This window comes from Panthera tigris, chromosome A1 (assembly GCF_018350195.1).
Source record: "Panthera tigris isolate Pti1 chromosome A1, P.tigris_Pti1_mat1.1, whole genome shotgun sequence".
NCBI classification, from domain to species: Eukaryota; Metazoa; Chordata; class Mammalia; order Carnivora; family Felidae; genus Panthera; species Panthera tigris.
In genome coordinates this window covers 212,228,083-212,243,759 of record NC_056660.1, presented here as the reverse complement: position 1 = coordinate 212,243,759, position 15,677 = coordinate 212,228,083, and the positions used below count along the sequence as shown (strand labels likewise).

Below are 15,677 nucleotides of genomic sequence, written 5' to 3'. Positions count from 1 at the left end.
GCCTTCAAGGTTAGCTCAAGTTCCATTCTCTCTGCTTAGTCTTCTGTTTTGGGTTTTCCAGAGGAACAGAACCAATAGGAGATATGTATGTATATCATATATGGATGATATATGACGTATATACTTATTATAGGAATTGGCTCATGCAATTATGGAGGATAAGAAGTCTCAAGATCTTCAGCTGGCAAGTTGGAGGGCCAGGAGAGGTGATGTGTAATTCCAGACAAGGTCCAAAGGCCTAAGAACCAGAAGAGTTGATGGTGTAAGTTTCAGTGCAAAAGCCCAGAGGCTCAAAAACCAATGTTTCAGTTTGAGTCCAAAGGCTGGAAAAAGACCAGTCCCAGCTCAAGCAATCAGGCAAGAGAAATTCCTTTTTACCTGAAAGAGGGTCAGTGTATTTTGTTCTATTGTTGATTCGATGAAGGGCATCTACATGCGGGAGGGCAATCTGCTTTACCCAATCTACTGATTCAAATGCTAATCTTATCCAAAAACACCGCACAGACTTACCCGGAATAAGCTTAGACCAAAAGTCTGGGCACCCCATGACCCAGTCAAGTTGACACATAAAATTAACCATCACTACTTCTTCATTTTTGAATTGGAACTATATACTCCAAGTCCCAAATTGTTACCTGTGGTTACTCCTGAAAGGTGTGATTCCAGGACGGGAAGGGAGAACTTCCATCTATTCTCTACTCTTCAAAAGGATGGTGGAACTTTGAGTAAATGGTGCTTTTCTATATTTTTTGGTCCTTTTTCAAAATATTTATATTAAAAAATGTTATATTAAAAATAATGATCCAATTCCAACTACCAGTTATAGAAAATGCAGAGGACAAAGGAACATGTTTAATAAACCATGTGATACAATAAGCAAAATCCATGACTATTGGAAACTATTCAGCATAAACAACCTAGTTTCTTCAACAGATAAATTGGAAGTGTTATAAAAAGAAGTAGAAGAAAATCCTATGATTAAAAGAGATTTTTAAAAACATAGCAACCATTTGCAATGTGTGGACATTATTTGAATCCCATTAAAAAAAAAAAATCCAAAAAGTGAAAAAAGAAAAATCCATAGTATTTATGAGACAATTGGAAATGTAAGCACTGACGGGACATTTGACATTATTAAGCACTTTTTAAAAGTGTAATGGTTGTGTTGTGGTTATGTTTTAAGAGCTTATCTTTTAGGGGCACCTGGGTGGCTCAGTCGGTTAAGCATCAGACTCAGCTCAAGTCATGATCTCGTGTGGTTCGTGGGTTCGAGCCCCAGGTCGGGCTCTGTGCTGACAGCTCAGAGCCTGGAGCCTTCTTCAGATTCTGTATCTTGCTCTCTCTCTGCCATTCCCCTGCTTGTGCTCTCTCTCTCTGTCTCAAAAATAAGTGAAGATTAAAAACATTTTTTAATAAAATAAATCAATAAAAGCTTAGCTTTTTATTTACTTAATTAAAGTTTATGTATTTATTTTGAGAAAGAGAAAGAGATTGTGAGTGGTGGGGGGAACGGAGAGAGAATCTGAAGGAGAGAGAGAATCTCAAGCAGCCTCTGTACTGGCAGCATGGAGCCTGATGCAGGGCTTAGACTGACACCAGGAGATCATGACCTGAGCCAAAATCAAGAGTCAGATGCTTAACCAACTGAGCCACCCAGGGGCCCCTAAAAACTTATCTTAAAAAATTTTTTTAAATATTTATTTATTTTTAAGAGAGAGAGAGACTGAGATAGAGCACGAGCAGGGGAGGGGCAGATAGAGAGGGAGACACAGAATCTAAAGCAGGCTCCAGGCTCTGAGCTGTCAGCACAGAGCCTGACCTGGGGCTCGAACCCACGAACCACACGAGATCATGACTTGAGCTGAGTCTGATGCTTAACCGACTGAGCCACCCAGGTGCCCCTAAAAACTATCTTTTAAAGAAATGTACTCAAAATTTTAAGGATGAAATAATGTTATGTCTGAGATTTACTTCAAAATAATTTGGCAAGAGAGAAAGTGGATGAAGATGTGGATGGGGCAGGATTGTCATGGGTTGATAATTTTGGGGATTAAGTGATACAGAGAGGGCTCATACTATTTGATCTACTTTTGTGTGAGTTGGAAATTCTCCACAAATAAAAATATTTAAAAAATTATAATATGTTCAGCAAAATTTCATTGTAGGTAATTATTTCTACCCTATCAACCATAAAAGACTTATTTAAAAACTCAGAGGTTCACTCAAAAGATAGTTGAAAATTTCAAATGCTAAGAAATTTTCATCTCCATTTTCCTCCTCCCACACAACATAATTGTCATTTTGGTCACAGAACCAAACTCGTACCACGTATGACACAAAGTAAATTATCAGCTCACCTCTGGTTTCTGGCTGCAACTCAGTCCGGAGTTGGTTTTGCTCCTTCAGGTTCCCAGCTGAAACCTCAGTTGAGACTCTCCCTGCTATAGAGACAGGGGCCAGACACCAGGACTTATGAAAACCTGGAAGGGTCACCAAGATGATTAAGACAGGGCCCCTGCCCTCGAGAACATGAATCCACCATTACATCCAAATGGAGAACTATCTACATTTTTTAGGACGTCTTCCAGATTGTGAGACTCCAGATACATCAGACTCTCCTCAACTACCTTCTCTTACTACATTTTCTCCCTCAAGAGTTCACCCTGCTTCACAGCTTCACACTCATCTAAAAGGTGATGATTCCCGGGTTCACACCTCCAGCCGAGGCCTCTCTCCTCATTGCCAACTGAAATATTCAGCTGTTTTCGTGAACATTCTCATCTCAATAAAGAAATGAGCTTCAGCTCTTCAGCTACCGTGCATCAGGGCTTGAGTTGTTTCCTCAAGACACACCCCACCACACCCTGCCCTTCCCAAGAAGTCCTCCCTGATGCTTCTCTTTTCTTTACTCTCCACATCCAGTTGCTTACTAAGTCTTATGGACCCTACCTTGAAATATTCCTCAAATCTGAGTCCTGCTCATCATTGTACCACTACCACTTGGTCCAAGCCACTAATATCTCTCATCTGGGCTACTGCAGTAAGCTTCCAACTTGTCTTTTGTATTGGTGAAGATTAGGTTTTAAAGATATTAATCAGATTATAAGTCACCTCCCTATTTCCCTCTCAAGTCTCTCTAGTGGCTTCCTCTTCTACTTGTAATAAAGTTCAAATTCCTCACATGGCTGACAATCTCCTCTAGGACCTGAACCCCTGTCTACCCTCTGTTTCCCACTCCTCTTGGCTCATTCTCCTCTAGCCACTGGCTTTTATGATGTTCTTTGAATGTTTGCTCAAACCTCAGGTCCTAGTATTTGCTCTTCTCATTCTAGATGGTTCTTTCTTAAAACTTTATGGCTTGTTCCCTCCCTTGATTCCAGTGCCTACCTAGATGTTAGGTTCTCAGAGATGCTTTCTCTCTGCCCTATGTGAAAGAGCCCTAACTCTTCTTATCATTTACCCTCCTTCTTTTGTATAGCACTTATCACCACTTAAAATGATATGTTCATGTGTTTATTTCTTTGTTTTCTATTTCCTTCCCCTCCTCCTCCCAGGAGTATAAGATTCACAGGGGCAAGGACTTTATGCCTTTCACTGTTCTATCTCTAGGGCTTAACTCAGTAGGTGAATAAGTATTTGTTGAGCGAATGAATGAATGAATCTTCCAAGATTAATCTGATACAGACTTATCTTCTCTAAGAATGGGAAAATGAAAATGTCAGCCCGGGGGCACCTGGGTGGATCAGTCAGTTAAACCTATGATTCTTTCTTTTTTTTTTTTAATGTTTATTTATTTTTGAGAGAGAGAGAGATAGACAGAGACAGAGAGAGACAGAGAGAGACAGAGCATGAACAGGGGAGGGGCAGAGAGAGAGGGAAACAAAATGTGAAGCAGGCTTCAGGCTCTGGGCCATCAGCACAAAGCCCAATGCAGGGCTTAAACCCACAAACAGTGAAATCATGACCCGAACTGAAATCAGATGCTTAACTGACTGAGCCACCCAGGCGCTCCTAAGCCTCCAACTCTTGATTTCAGCTCAGGTCATGATCTCACAGTTGTGAGATCTAGTTCCGTGTCAGGCTATGTGATGACAGCTCAGAGGCTGCTTGGGATTCTCTCTCTCCCTGTCTCTCTGTCCCTCCCCTGATGAAGTGCTCTCTCTCTCTCTCTCTCTCTGTCTGTCTGTCTCAAAATAAATAAACTTAAGATAAAGAAAAGAAAAGAAAAGAAAAGAAAAGAAAAGAAAAAAGGAAATACCAGTCTGTTATTCTGCTTCGAATGTCAGAGTGCAGGCGTGTGCTATGGAGTTCATGTGAATTTCCACATGTGTTACCAGGGATTGTTCTCTCACAAGAGCCTGGTGCCTGGTACATGGGGACTGACACCCCAGGGCTGTACCACATTCAATCAGAGATCATTAACTTTGCTTTAACCTTCCTGATGGTATTCTGAGAGGAAAGCAGCCCACCCCAACAGGAGCACTCCTACTTGCCCTGGGACACTGTTGAGGTTGCTGAGGAGAGAGGGTTTGAAGGCAGCCCAGAGTCTCAAATGATCTTTAGGTCCAGCTATCTTGTAACTATCTCCTGGGGCGAGGAGTCTTGTGCTAAAAAGAAAAAATTAGTTAAGCTTCAGAGCTGCAGACAGCAGCGTAGGGTGGCTCTATTTTGTGACCTTGTACAATTTAACCCAGGTTGGAAGAAAGTAAGCGTTTCACTTCAGTGGGAGCTGAGCGGAGTTGTACCTTACCTGTGACCACAGAGACATGGGAGATGTTACAGGGGGTGGTGGGGACACCAGCCATGGTGGGGAGAGTGAAGACCCGTGCAGCAAGAGTCACAGCATGTGTCTGGTGAGTAAGGACTATTGGAATGACACACCAGCTGCATGGTAAACACCAGGGATGTGCCCAACAAGGGGCTGGATTGAATTACGTTGAAGACCCTTCGATTTTTAAGACAGGTAATACATTATATATTTTAGAGCAATTCTACTTCTAAAAAGTAGGGGCTGGATCAGTCAGGTTTTATTGCAATGGTTTTGCATAAACAAATAAACTCAAATTTCAGAGGCTTATATCAACATCAACACCACATTTATGTTTCTCACTATAGGTCCCAATATAGGCTTCAGGCTGAGTCTGGTTCAAGTTAACTCCCCATGTCTCTTAAGCCGAGATCAGCAACTTCTCACAGCGGATGGCTGAGGTCCAAGAAGCCAAACCAAGTCAAGCCAGACCTTGTAAGCACATTTAAAGCCTCTGCATAGGTGATGTTCATTAACATTCTGTTGACAAACAAACTAGAGTCAAGCCCGACATCAGTGGGGCATGAAAAGGTACTGCACTGGGAGACCCTATAAGGTCTCGAGGCAAAGGCTGTGGATATTTCCTTTTTTGCAGGGAGGAAGTGAAGGAGCAGTAACCCAATCTCCTACAGGGCCCATCAAGGCTGTTTGGAGGCACAAGTGAGTTACCATGGAAACATCTTGAATGAGAAGCTTAAAATCTCAAAGGTAGGGGCACGCAGCCAGAATCGTTCCTTTGTTACTGTTACTTTGATACATATTCCTTGATTTTTACCCTCTAGGCTAAAATTCGAGCCTCCTTGATTTTTGCCCCCAGGCTAAAATATGAGCCTGTGGAAGCTCAAATTACAGGGCCAGGCATTTCTGTCTCTGGCAGGGAGCACCAAGGCTGAGAACTTGAGCACGTAGAGTTTGCAAATTGTAATGTAAAGGGGGCTGTGTGCTCAGGCAGTGAATGTAGCAACTAGGCCTGGCATGGAAAAATAAAGCTCCTAGGTCTTTTTCAGGTTTGTTTAAAATTGCAGGTAAGATCTTCCTTGCTCTGCATTTATGAGGTTGGTTCCACCGTGGCTTCTTTTCATATCTAATAATTACAGCAACACTCAGTGTACCCACATAGTATGTGAATCAAGGTCCCATGCAGCTGATAATTCCATGTGATGGAAACTTGCCCCTTCAAGTGCCAAAACAGTGTTTATTTTGACCACTTTAAAAAAATAGATATTGTTTTAAAATATGTAATTTGTTAACTGTTTTAAAAACCAAAAGGGCAGGATGCCTGGGTGGCTCAGTTGGTTAAGCGTCCAACTTTGGCTCAGGTCATGATCTCGTGGTTCATGGGTTCAAGCCCCACATCGGGCTCTATGCTGACAGCTCAGAGCCTGGAGCCTGCTTCGGATTCTGTCTCCTTCTCTCTCTCTGCCCCTCCCCCCACTTCTCTCTCTATCTCTCTCAAAAATAAACATTAAAAAAAAATTTTTTTAATTCAAAAGGGCCTAAACATAATCCAGTCTTTTCTTTCTTTCTTCTTCTTTTTTTTTCTTTTTTTAAAAGTAGGCTTCTCACCTAGTGTGGAGCCCAATGCAGGGTTTGAATTCACAACCCTGAGGTCAAGACTTGAGTTGAGATCAGGAGTCAGAAACTCAACTGATGAGTCACCCAGGTGACCTTCTTCAGTCTTTTCTTCAAGACTTGGGATATTTATCTATTATTGTGCAAAACAACAAAGCTTCCTCTCTTTTGTTTACCTGTGTTCTTTGTGTTCAGCTTTCACTTCCTTTTGCCATCATTTGACTTGTTTTCTAAAATAAAGTCCTTGATTTATTTTCTTGCTTCCAATCTGTAATAGACAAGGAAGCCAGTTATCCAGCTCTGTTAGAATCACGTCAGGACCTGTGCAAGCAGGGGAAGACAGTAATTGATAAAGATGGCATTTTATTTATTTATTTATTTTTAAGACATTGAAGCATATACTTTATTATTTTAGAGAGAGAGAGCGAGCACACGTGCATGGTGGGGAGGGACAGAGAAAGGGAGAGAGAGAATCCCAAGCAGCCTCCGTGATGTCAGCACAGAACCTGATGCAGGGCTCAAACTTACCACCATAAGATCAAGACCTGAGCCCAAATCAAGAGTCAGACGCTTAACCAACTAAGCCACCCAGGCGTCCTGATAAAGATGGCATTTTAAATCAGTGGGGGAACAAATGGAAAATTAGCTATTCGGTAAAAAACTAAATAAAATGATTTCCTTACCTCCATTGCAAGTTCCTGATGGATTTTTACATTTATTTCAAAAGCAAAATCATAAAAGTATTTGAATAAAATGGGGAAGAAAGAAATACGGAAGGATCTTGAAATAGTAAAACTTACTTAACAAAATAATGCAGAAACAATGAAGTTTTTTAAAAAAGTAAATTATGACAACCTGCTAAAAATAAAATTTCTGTACCACCAAAGCTACACAACTTACAAAGCTAGAAAGAGTAATTGTCACAAATATAAAAGGCAAAATATTAGCATCCAAAATGTACAAAGAATGCCAAATGAATAAGGAAAAGATAACCTAAGAGAAGTATGGGCAAAGGAAATGAACAGATAATTCTGTGAAGAGGAAATACAAATGTCCAGCAAACATAAAAAGATGCTCATTCTCTAGGTGTCTGGGTGACTCAGTCAGCTGAGTGTCCAACTTTGGCTCAGGTCATGATCTCATAGTTTGTGAGTTTGAGCCCTGTGTTGGGCTCTGTGCTGACAGCTGAGACCCTGGAGCCTGCTTCAGACTCTGTGTCTCCCTCTCTCTCTGCCCCTTCCCTGCTTGTTCTCTCTCTCTCTCAAAAATAAATAAACATGAAAAAAATCTTTTAAAAATGATTCTCATTCTCCCCAGTGATAGAATCATATATTGTAAACCAAAACAAAGGTATCTTTTTTACCTATCATATTGGCAAAAATTTAAAAGGTCGGTTAGAACCAACATTGATGAAGATGTGGGGAAACAGGTGTTTACACATTCTGGCTTAAGTGTAAACCATGTATAGCCTTTTTGGAAAGCAAATTCTCAGTATTTATTAAATTTTTTAATGTTTATACATTCAACCTAGACATTCACTTCCAGGTAGCTTGCCTGAGGAAACTTACATGTGTGCACGGTGAAACATACAGGATCTTCTCTGACACTCGTTTGTTGTGTGAAAGCCTAGAAAGAATCTAAATATCCATCAATGGAGGAAGTGTTAAATAAACTCTGGTAAGCCCATACTATATGTTAGGGGAAACTTCATTTCTCTTCTGGTCTCCTATTTCCAATGAGAGGGGATTTAATTAGAGTAACATCCCTGTCCCTTTATTCACACCTCTCTATGGGAAGGAGAGATGTCTATAATTAATGAATTTGGAAGAAAGACTGGACGTGCTCAGCCAAGTCCTTCCCTTTTTCTCTTTTTTGATGACCTTCAGGAACACCGCATTTTGACCTGAGACTGTGTGATAGTTTCTAGTCCTCTAGGACTAGTGACTGAACGAGGAAGCCTATCTCTTTCCACCCCGTCTTTTCACCCTGTCTAATTACAGGCTGAACTGCTTGTAACCAAAGATTTGAATCCATGTGCTCAGGACTATAAAAAGAGCAGACACTGTGGTCTACTATTTTTCAGTTGGTTCTGTTTTGGGGTGGGAATAAAGAACTATAAATAGTAGCCTCCTAAAAACCCAGAAACTTGGAACCTTGGGCAATAGATGAGGACTGGCCTTATGAACAGAAAAAACACATGGAGAGACTTTACCCCTGGCATAGCCAGGGCTGCTGGCATTAGGCTTTGTTGCCATTATAGGAAGGACAGGGCCAGGGTTCTTTTGTCCTTGACTGATACAGTTGAAATGTGGCCATTTTATTTTTAATTTTTTAATTTTTTTTTTTTACTTTGAGAGAGAGAAAGCACAGGAAAGAGAGAAAATCCCACACAAGCTCTGTGCCGTCAGCGCGGAGCCTGACGTGGGGCTTGAACTCATGAACCGTGAGATCATGACCTGAGCCGAAATCGAGTAGTGTCTGACTGAGCCACCCAGGCACCCCATAATCTGTCTTTTATTACAAGGGTCTTAGCTAAGAGCTCAGAAGGGTAGTGGGACTTTTTTTTTTTTTCAATACCTACCCCGGGATGGAATTGTTTGATTCAGGAAGATATTAGAATTTGTTTGCTGTTGTTTGTTTGAAAATGAATGTGTTCAGAAAGCCCAGAATTCGCTAATTGAATGTCTCTTTCTCCCAAACCCTACAAGATGAATTACAGATGACTGTGTCAGCAAAAAAAATTTTTCTGGGCCAGAAAGCAAAAGGATGGTGGGGATGAAGGCACTCAGGCACAGTGAACAATGTCAGCCACGTAGGAGTTAGAGAAGACAGTCAGTGGACTTAAGTAATTGGCTAAATGCTTACAATCTTCCTGGCGGAGGATGGGAGCTACAAGTGGATATGGAACCCCAAGGCTTAAACCACTACTGCAGGAAAAGGCCTGGCAGAATAAAGTAACTCAAGACCTGAAATTCAAATACAGGACCTCAAAAATATAAAAAGCTGAGAAAACCTAGGGTTTGAGGAAGAACAGATAGCAAGGGTTTGGGCCCTTTGCAGGCCCCTGGGGGTGGGAAGCAGTGCTTCAGGTCAGAATCTACAAAACTGGGGAAAACAGGCCCTTGGAACCCCAGAGAAGATTGGTGCTGAACAATTGGAACAGCTTTCCTGGGGCATTTCTGCTGAATCTCAGCCCTGCATAGACCTGAGCATCCATAGCAAGAGAAGCATAGGACGACTAAAAATGTCTGTTCAGGACATGGTGTGAAGGCTTTGTCACCAGACAGAGCACGGAGTGGCCAGGAACCCAGGGGGAGATATGAACTAAGAGGTTTGAAATCAGTTGGATCAGTGGCTAAGAAAGGAACCTCAAATAAAACGTGGTGACTTTGCAGGAAGGTAGGAATATCTCAAATGCCATCCTCCAAAGGAGACGTTTTTCTTCTATGTATATTAAATGCATGGTTCTCTAATTCACCTCTTGATTTATTATTATTATTAGTATTTGAATATAGTTTGTTTTCAGGCTATGGTCTCCAGATAGCTGACATGGATGATTTGCCTTCTGATAGAGCTGGAAACAAAGATTTTTCCACCTAGTCGGCTTCTTTCAGATCCCATGGCCTTGGTCTTTGGTAATCATAAGTTTCTAGATCAAGCTCTGTATACTTACAGACAGCGTGGGGGATTAAGAATTGCTTGAGTTCCCAAAATGTGGTAGGTATGTGACTGGTGCTGACAGGCTTGTGAATCCTATTTACTCTTTGGATTCATTAAAAGAGAAGTACATTAGAGTCCTACCATTGAATGGATTCAATGTATGAGGGTTTAAGAGAACTGTACTCATGGGGCTCCAGGGTGGCTCAGTCAGTTAAGCATCAGACTTCAGCTCAGAAGAGTGTGCAAAGTGGGAGAGAGGCCGAGGGGGTGAAGGAAAGACAGAGGATTTGAAGCAAGCTCTGTGCTGACAGCAGAGAGCCCAATTCAGGGCTCGAACTCACGAACCACGAGATCATGATCTGAGCTGAAATTGAGAGTTGGACACGTGACCAACTGAGCCACCCAAGCACCCCAATATTGTATTTTTTTTACTGTGGCAAAATATACATAATATAAAATAAATGTTCCTCTTTTTTTAAAACTATTTTTAACTGTACAGCTTAGTAGCATTAAGTACATGCACATTGCTGTGCAACCATGACCACCATGCATCTCCAGAACTTTTCCATCTTCCTAAATTGAAACTCCATAACCATAAAACAATAACTCCCCATTCTCCCCCTGCCCCCAGCCCGTGGCAAATATCATTCAACTTTCTGTCTCTATGAATTTGATTATCCCAGGAAATCTCATGTTAAGTGGAATCATACAGCATCCGTCTTTCCATGACTGGCTTCTTTCACTTAGCATTGAAGGGTAACAGAATATGCCACCCCAAAATATGCTGCTTTAGTATATTGATCATTTTTAGGGTTAGGCACTTGAAAAACAGCAAATGCAGGGAGAGGCTTTCCCTGATGTCCCCTTATCCTCCTAAAGACCAGTCATCCAAAGGAACGCAATTGTCATTGATCCCTTCCTCTGGCGTTTCAATGAGCAGAGAGGACTGACTCTTATCACTGGTGAGGAGATTAGAAAGTTGACAGCACCCCCAGACAAACTCTGTCACAAACTATCATAGTTCCTGCCTATTCTTCTAAGAGCCCATTCATCTTTCCTAAAAAATCATTTACTCTCTCCTTTTTTTTTTTTTTAACGTTTATTTATTTTTGAGACAGAGAGAGACAGAGCATGAATGGGAGTGGGTCAGAGAGAGGGAGACACAGAATCTGAAACAGGCTCCAGGCTCTGAGCTGTCAGCACAGAGCCCGACGCGGGGCTCGAACTCACGGACCGCGAGATCATGACCTGAGCCAAAGTTGGCCGCTTAGCCGACTGAGCTGACTAAGCCACCCAGGCACCCCTCATTTACTCTCTCCTAAGAGACCTATATCTTCCCTCCCCTTTCCCTAGTAAGATGGTATTTAATCTAGAATTCTAATGCCATCTTGGACAGTTATTCATTTTTCTTTGATTATCTCCCATATATATATTACATACTAATAAACTTTTTGCTTTTCTTGTGTTAAACTGCCTTTTATTACAGGAGTTTCAGCAAAGAACTCAGAAGAGTAGAGGGAAAATTATTTTTTCTCCTCTACAGCATAATGTCTTCAAGTTTCAGCCATATTGTAGCAAGTGTCAGAATTTCCTTCCTTTTTAATGCTGAATAATATTCTATTGTATATATATGCACGTTTTGTGTATCCATTCATCTGTCGGTGGACATTAGGGTTGTTTCCACCTTTTGGCTATTATGAATAATGCTGCTGTAAATTTGTGTGTGTAAATATCTGTTTGAGTTTCTGCTTTCAATTCTTTTGGGTGTATACCCAAAAATGAAATGGCTGAAACATATGGTAATTCTATTTTTAATTTTTTGAGGAGCCCCATGCTGTTTTCCACAGTGGCTACACCAGTTTCTATTCCCACCAGCAATGTGAAAGTGTTTCATTTTTCCACATCCTCTGTGATTTTGATTTGTATTTTCCTAATGATTTGTAATGTTGAACATCTTTTCATGTGTTTATCAGCCTTTTATATATCTTCTTTGGAGAAATTTATTCAAGTCTAGGGTTCTCCAGAGAAACAACCAATAGTATATATATATATATGTAGTATATATATATATATATCCTATATATAGACAGAGGTTTATTATAGGAATTCGCTCATGCTGTTATGGAGGTCAGGAAGTTTCATGATCTGCCTGCCATCTGCAAGCTGGAGAATGAGGAAAGTCAGGAGTACAATCGGAGTCTAAAGGTGTGAGAACCAGGTGAGCTGGTGAGCTCTTAGTCCAACGCTGACGGCCTGAGAATGAGGAGCTTTGATGTCTGATGGCAGAAGAAGATAGATATCCTAGGTCAAAAAGAGAAAGAGAAAATTCTTCCTTCCTTCTGAGAAGGAAAGCCAGCAAAAACAGATAGAGAGCCAGCCAGATGTCCTGAGAAGGAAATCTGGCGAGAGCAGATACAAAAGGGGACCAGCCAGATGTCCGAGGCCTGATACTCCCCTTGCATGCTTTTGGCTTCTGCAATCTTGCTTGCTCCCTGCATCCACCAGCTGCCTGCGTAGCACAATCCATAAGAGCCCCCTCCCCCTACTTTTTCTTCCTTGAGCCCCTGCAATCCCACCCATAAAAGGAGACCACCGCCAGTGCTTGGGCTCAGCCTTTGGAAATAAACATCGGTGTGAAATAAACAGTCTTTCCTTAATTCCCCAAGTGGTGTTGCTTGTCTCTTCCTGGGCACCGAGTATTTTCTGTAACACTCCACCTTTTTGTTCTATTCAGGCCCTCAAAGAATTGGATGATGTCACCTTGCATGGGTAAGGTCTGAGCTTCCTTACTTTGTCTACTGATTCAAATGCTAATCGCTTCCAAAGAAACCCTCACAGACACACCCAAAAATAATGTTTTACCAACTATGTGGGTATCCCTTAGCCCAGTCAAATTGAACTATAACATTAACCGTTGCAAAGTCCTTTGCCCAATTTTAACTGGGTTGTCTGTTTTTGTTGTTGAGTTCTAGGGGGTGCTTTGTATATTCTGAATATTAATTTCTTTTCAGATATATGATTTACAAAAATTTTCTTGCATTCTATGGAATGCCTTTTCATTCTATTGATAGTGTCCTTTGATACACAAACTGTTTTAATTTTGATGAAATCTAATTCATCTATTTTCGTTTTTGTTGCTGCCTGTGTTGTGGTGTCATATCCAAGAAATTATTGCCAAATCTAATGTCGTAAAGCTTTTCCCTATGTTTTCTGCTAAAAGTGTAATAGTTTTAGTTATTTACTCAAAAATTTTTAATGTTTAGTTTTGAGAGAGAGAGAGAGTGGGGAAGGAGAAGAGAGAGAGGGAGACAGAATCTGAAGAAGGTTCTAGGCTCTGAGCTGTCAGCACAGAGCTGGACATGGGGCTCCAACCCACGAACCGTGAGATCACCACCTGAGCCAAAGTCGGATACTTAACCGACTAAGCAACCCAGGCACTTCAAGAGTGGTTATAGTTTTAGCTCTTACATTGAGGTCTTTGATCCATTTTGAGTTAATTTTTGTATATGGTGTTAGGTAGAAGTGCAATTTCATTCCTTTGCATGTGGATATTGTGAGAAATAAGCCCACTGACCCAATCAAAGGAGGGACGCAGAGACTCGCAGCACAGTGAAGCGAGGCTTTAATCAATGTTCTTGCAAGACTAGGTATCTGATGGACAGGCACACCTGGGGAAATCACAGCAGGCAGTTTATCTCCTAGCATGCATGTCCTTCCCCTGGTTCCTCATTGGCTGAGTACTAAGAAGTTACAGCCCTCCCCCCAAACCCCCAACATCACCTATGCCCATGTAAGGTAAGGCAAAATAGTCTGACTGCAACAAATGTACATTGCCGGAGGTAACGCAGAAACTTTCGGTTCCTCCTCCCCTTATTCTATGGCGCATGCTCATTGCAAAGCCCATGAAAACAAACCCAGGAAAATAAGCCCGCGAACCCAGAGACAGGAAGAACCAGGAAGTGAAGTGTCTAAAGGTTAGATTAGGTTAGGTTAGGACTCCATTGGGGGGTGTGGGATGGTGTGGGGGCGTGGTTTGTACATAATTCCAGTAGGTTGTAGACCTACTGTTAACTGGACAGTACAGCTTTTATTTCGTACTTCTGAAAATGAATTATCTATCTCCCTTACTTCTCACAGATATCCAGTTTTCCCAGCACCATTTGTTGGAACAATGCTCTTTCCCCTTTGACAGGTTTTGACATCCTTGTTGAAAATCATTTGGCCACATATTTGAGGGCATATTTCTGCATGCTGTAATCTATTCATTGGTCTGTATGTCATCTTTATGTCAATACCACAGTGTTTTGATTACTGTAGCTTTGTAGTAAGTTTTTAAAAAAACCAGCTTTGGGGTGCCTGGGTGGCCCAGTTGGTTAAGCATTCGACTCCTGGTTTTGGCTCAGGTTATGATCTCATGGTTCATGAGTTTGAGCCCAACATCGGGCTCTGTGCTGAAGTGTGGAATTTGCTTAGGATTCTCTCTCTCTGCCCCTTCCCTGTTCTCTCTGTCTCTCTCATTCAAAATAAATAAATAACCTTAAAAATAATATTTTAATAAAAAATAAGAAAATCCAGCTTTAATAAGGTTTATAATTGACACATAAAATTTAGATATTTAAGGGTACATCATGGTGATTTGATGTATATATATATTGTGAAATGATTTCTCCCCATGTAGCTAATTAACATATCCATCAACTCACATGTTTTCTTTTATTGGTGAGAACATTTAAGTTTTACTCTCTTGGCAAATTTCAGTTATACAATACAGTGTTATCAGCTATAGTCACCTGTTTTACATTAGATCCTCAGAACTTATTCATCTTATAGCTGAAAGTTTGGGCCCTTTTACCAACCTCTCCCTATTTCCCCATTCCTTAGCCCTAGCAACCACATTTCTATTCTCTATTTATGTTTGACTTGTTTTTTTTTTTTTTTTAATATTCCACACATAAGTGGTATCATGCAGCATTTGTCTTTCTCTGTCAGGTTTATTTCACTTACTATAATGCCTTCAGGGTCCATCCATGTTGTCACAAGATTTCCTTCTTTCTCATGACTGAATAACATTATATGTGTGCGTGTATATGGGTGTGTGTGTAGATAGATCGATAGATAGATCTCCATGCATCTGTTGATGGATACATCAGTTGTTCCCCATCTGGCTATTATGAATAATTCTGCAATGAACTTGAGAGTGCAGCTATCTCTTCAATATCCCATTTTCATTTCCTTTGGGTATATACCCAGAAGTGGCATTGCTGGATCATATGGTAGTTCTATTTTTAATTTTTGAGAAACTTTCATACTATTTTCCATGGTGACTGTACCAATTTACATTCCCACCAAAGATGCACAAGGATTCCTTTCTCTCCGCATCCTCGTCAACACTTGTTATTTCTTGTCTTTCTGATGATAGCTATTCTGACTGGTGTGAGGTGATATCTCGTTGTGGTTTCAATCTGCATTTTCCTGATAATTTGAGGTTGAGCACCTTTTTCATGTGTCTGTTGGCCATTTGTATGTCTTCTTTGGAAAAATGTCTATTCAGTTCCTCTGCCCATTTTTAAACTGGATTTGTTGTTGTTGTTATTCTTTATCCATTTTGGATATTATTTTTACAAGTTTATTAATTTTT

General features: G+C 40.9%; 1 long non-coding RNA gene across 4 annotated transcripts in view; it reads left to right on the top strand.

The window, feature by feature from the left end:
- Positions 1-8,051, top strand: part of LOC122241301 — a 30,015-nt gene extending 21,964 nt beyond the window's left edge. For 2 of the 4 annotated variants that reach the window (XR_006221362.1, XR_006221360.1), the window contains 3 exons: positions 5,116-5,242; positions 5,403-5,515; positions 7,925-8,051. This is a non-coding gene — a long non-coding RNA (uncharacterized LOC122241301). Of the gene's footprint in view, positions 1-133; positions 263-5,115; positions 5,243-5,402; positions 5,516-7,910 lie in introns of all 4 variants that reach the window. The other 2 variants (XR_006221358.1, XR_006221364.1) reach the window with 2 other exon arrangements.
- The last annotated feature ends 7,626 nt before the right edge of the window (positions 8,052-15,677 follow it).